Here is a 5,000-nt window from a genome sequence, read left to right as displayed (position 1 = left end):
CGTTGTTATTCTCGGGCTGGAGAATGAGTTTTTTCCGTCGCCTGGCGAAATAACTACACCGAACTTTGTTCTGGTATGGAGGAGGATAGCAAGTATTGCCAGCCTTCCTCCCTAATAGACAAAATCTAGGTTAGGATGTGCTTTTCTAACTGCTGGGTGTGTCTCATACCAGAACGAAGTTTACAGGACCCTTATCCCGTTCCCCTCTCTTTTTTAGTGATGGCCTAGCCATCACATCTCTTGGCCGCAGTCCTATGTCTGTACCTAGTGTAGGTTAGGATAGGGGGACCGGCTCAGCAGAGACCCTTTTCTTCTGCAGAGTGAACCCAAGACCTCCCTTGGTCTCCCTTCCGTGTCTGCTGGTAGAGCCCGGCAGGCTATGGATATATAGGAAGCCTGAATGCTACGTTCTCCCCTTCCATATGTTCATTCTTTCTGGATGAAGGTTGTATGGCAATGCCGCCTTATAACCTTACATCCATACTGTTTCTCTTGCTAGTGTATTGTACCCCAAACCCGGCTGCCTGCTTGAAAGGCCGGCAGCCAGGTAGGTGGAGGTTCTCTGGTTTGTAGTCACTGCCGGCAGGCCTGGGTATGGCTACCTTTGCCTGCCGGCAGTGGAAACGCATCCCGAGATCTGTCGGCCACTACAATTAGCGGCCGGCAGTCGGGTGCTAGTGTTTTCAGTTGCCGACAGGCTCACATTTGCGAACCAGTGACCTGCCGCCTATGAGTTAAAGGTAGCATACCTTTGAACTATACAGGGGGTAAACGCCGGCAGGCACAGCAGCATGCAATGTACAGTAGTTACTATATTTGTGGTGTAGTACATACTGCATTAATAAAACTACAGTACAAAGTTTGTTGTAACACTAAAGTTCTTCCAACATACTTAATGTTATCTTGTACAACCTTTTGTTGAGACCGTATAATATATAGAAAGTAAGTTCTTTCTATATTCATTCTATCCCGTATATTAAAACTTTATTTCAAGGTGTGAGCTACACTTTAACTTTCCGCTTAGGAAAATATATAAATTATTCTAGAATAAGAATTAACCTTAGTTTTAATATCTTGGGAGGTTACAGCAATTGGCTGGGCAGGAAATACAACTGTGTCTTTCCTTCTCTCCTTTCTAGCTTTACTGATAAGTTACATGTATTAATAATAAGTGAAAAGCCTTCACTTGTTACTCATGGATTTTCTTCTCTTTACAGGAGGACCATCCGAAGAGCGCGAGTATGTTCTGCAATGTCTGCAGCAAGAACTTTATGCAGGAGTTACACAGCATGTGCAGCCTCCAAAGGTAATCTCCGGTATTGGGACCCTCAGGTATGTATTATATATTCTAACCTGATTACCGAGGCATTTGACTCCCCTAAGTCGGCGGAGTCAAGGGATGGTGCTAAGAAACAGTTGCAAACCTGGGTGATGAGTTTTCAAAAAAACACTTCAGGCCCCTACCTTCCAAACGAGAAGATGAGGGCCTACCTTTCCCTAAGGCATCGGCTGATGCAGTCATTCCTCAGCCTCAGGTGGAGATACCAACTGTCCAGAATCCGGTAGATTCTGAAGGGTCGGCCGCCCTTCAAGACATCCAATTGGAAGATAGGAGGTCAGAAGTATCGGATTATACAGAGAAGGACCTTCTGGGAGAAGGTCAGGAGGAAGAGCTGACCCAGGCTCCGGAAATAGATGAGGAATAAATCGACAAGGTGTCGGTTACATTGGTTCCGGCCCCGGAATCTGTTCCCTCTACATCGTTCTGCTATCCCAGGTGATCTGGGAAAGACTCTTTCTTCTATTGTTGAGATGATTCAACAAATACAGAAGAAGAATGATGAAGAGGAAGCTGCGATGAAATTGGAGATACGTAGACTCGCAGAATCATGTGGTCCCCAAAAGCGACTCAACATGAAGGATCTTCCTTTGTGCTCGGCTACCAATCCTTGGAGGTATGCCGAACACATGCTAATGAAAACCGGGAAGATTGTTTATATCTGAGAAGTTGGGCTCAATTCCTCTGGATGAAGTGGAATTTTGACCCAAAAAGACTCTTACCCCGGACTGCTATGTCCATCTTAGGAAGGAGCTAGCCTCAAAGGAGGAGACGGAGCCGAAGGAGGTCATAGTTCTTGACCATAGTAAAGCACAGGCGTTACTCGCGAGCTCAATGAAAAAGAGGGGCTCCACAAACTCAAAGGTGCCAGCCTTGAGTAAGAAGCTTCCCTCTTTTGTGGCCTCTCCAACCAGAGGACTTTCCCCTTCATGGAAAAGGGATATAGGGCAGCATTGAAGGCGGCAGAGGCAGGTAGACCATGCCCCTCCTTTGAGGAATGCAAGCCGTTATCGCTGACCTTACCCTTGGACAAAAAAGACTGGAAGGACGACCAACTTACCTTCTCAGTCGGGAAGCTGGAAGCTGATACTGCCGAACGTCAGTTTGGTGAGGAACTTCCAAAGCTATCGAAGTTTCTCTTGCACAGAGAGGAAGAGACGAAAAGAAAGACTTGCATCATTGATGTCGTTGCAAACGACATTGGAAAACGATGGCAAGTGACTCCAAAAACCAGGATATCATGGTAGTGGTCAAAACCTAACTGGCAACAGTTACGAAAGATCTCTATAGCTTTATTAAAGCTAGGAGAGCCTTAGGTAGTTCGTGTTTGCCTCGGCTGCGGTGAGGCACGAACCGTGGAAGCTGTTCTCCTCTTGTATCTAGGGTAAGAATCTCTTTCCCAATGAAATAGTTAAGAGGTAGTAGACAAGGCCGCCACGGAGAGTAGGAACCTTCTTAAAAAGTGGGGCATGAATCTTAAGAGAAAGTCTTCTCCGGATGAGGGTCCCCAACCCAAAAGGAAGACAAAAAGGCCTAGGCTATTCTCTCGGCCGGCTAAACCCTACCGACAGCAACAACAGCAATATACCGTCTCTATAGACTTTCTGACGCTTATTGGCACATTCCATTAATCGTCACCTCTCCTCCTACCTAGGCTGCAAGTTACAAAAAAAACTTTACGCCTTCAGAGCCATGTCATTCGGGCTAAACAGAGCCCCAAGGATTTTTATTAAGATTGCGAACGCATCCGTAAATCAATTACGCCTAAAGGGGATCCAAGCAGTGGCCTACTTGGACTACTGGCTGGGTGGTGGGCAGCATCCAGGACAGAATGCATGCAAGCCTCCATGATAGTGATCCAGTTCCTGGAACATCTGGGATTCAAAATCAACATCAAAAAGTGTCGACTATCTCCAGCCTAAAAATTTCAGTGGTTGGGAATCCACTGGAATTTGAAGTCACATCGACTTTCCATTCCTAGGAAGAAGAGGAGAGAAATAGCAGGATCTGTCAAGAGACTATTGAAATCCACACGGATATCAAGACGAAAACCGGAGAGAGTGCTGGGTTCTCTTCAGTTTCCTTCGATAACAGATCCAGAGCTAAGAGCACAGCTAAAGAAGGCAACAGGAGTCTGGAGGAAATACGCATCAAACGAGCGAAGAGATCTGATGAGACCACTACTGACATTGATGACTCTCATACAAACTTTTCTTTATAATGTATAGGGCAAGACCAGTATACAAGCTTGTAATTTTTTCATCCATAGTTATTATGTACTCCTCGAGACTTTTTCCAGACTAGTACGACTCTTCCCTGTATGGAGCAGGAAGCACTAACATAGTTCATGCTTAGATGAAATGGTGTATGACGGTAACATCATAGGTGTCTATGTCTAGACGGACAGGAAAATACTTTCTTGAGGGTATGGCACCGGTTGAAAATCCACAGATACAGTAATGGTCTGGTAAACTTCCATAAGGATGACATGGATTTTTTGGGTGAGGTAGCCATGTCGTCCTGATGGACCCACCCTTCCTTTTATTGTAAAAGAGATTATTGACCCCTCCCTATAATACAGTATCTGTAGCCACCTCGTGTATCACTACAAGGAATAGTAGAGATACCTTATGATCGGCTCTCTTTTCATTCTCGTTTTTAGTTTCTTGTCAATATAATCCCTCGAAGCGTTAATACTGTTCGGGGTGGAGATATCTATGTGGCGTATCGAAAATACTTCTTCTAATATGCGATATCCCTGTTAGATTTATTTAGGGATATTCGGTCCAAGAGTTAAAATTCTAGATACCTTAAGGTAAAATTCTCTGGGAATATCACTGCAGTCAAATATACCCTATGAAGCTACCCTTTAGGAACTTCCATCAGGATGACATGGCTACCTAACCCAAAAATAGATTTTTTTTGCTCTGCTCAAAATCCGTTATAGTATATATATATATATATATATATATATATATATATATATATATATATATAGTATATATATATATATATATATATATATATATATATATATATATATATATATATATATATATATATATATATATATATATATGGATGAAAATCATCTTAATATCATGCTCAAATAGAAATAAATTTCTACCTCTTACCGGGATCAAACATGGCCTTTCAATTGAAAGAGTTAGGGTTCAACCGCAGTATGTGTTAGAAATTTCATTCTGGTTTTTCTGTACGAAACATTTCAAATAATCAGTTATTAGTCTTTAAGATTCTTATCTTGCTTATCATGACTGCCTTCCTGAGTCCATTTGTCGTTGGTGCCTTTTTTTCTTAGAAGAAAGAAGTTTTCAAAATAAGAATCTTGAAGATTTCTTCTTTCTCTCCCTGAGGAAAGAGAAGTCTTCCAAAAAAGAATCTTGAAGCATTCTTCTTCTTCAAGGGGAGAAAGAAGTCTTCGAGATTCTTGTTTTGCTTTTTATGACGGCCTTCCGGATTCAACTTGCCGTTGATCCCTTTCTTCTTAGAAGAAAGAAGTCTTCAAAGCAAGAATCTTAAAGTCTTCTTTCTCTCCATGAGGAAGAAGTTTTCAAAACAAGAATCTTGAAGACTTCTTCCTCATGCAGAAAAAGAAGTCTTCAAGATTCTTGTTTTGCTTTTCATGACTGCCTTCCTGATT

The sequence above is a fragment of the Palaemon carinicauda genome, chromosome 12, assembly GCF_036898095.1.
Source record: "Palaemon carinicauda isolate YSFRI2023 chromosome 12, ASM3689809v2, whole genome shotgun sequence".
Lineage (NCBI taxonomy): Eukaryota > Metazoa > Arthropoda > Malacostraca > Decapoda > Palaemonidae > Palaemon > Palaemon carinicauda.
Note: the sequence above shows the minus strand (reverse complement) of the source record.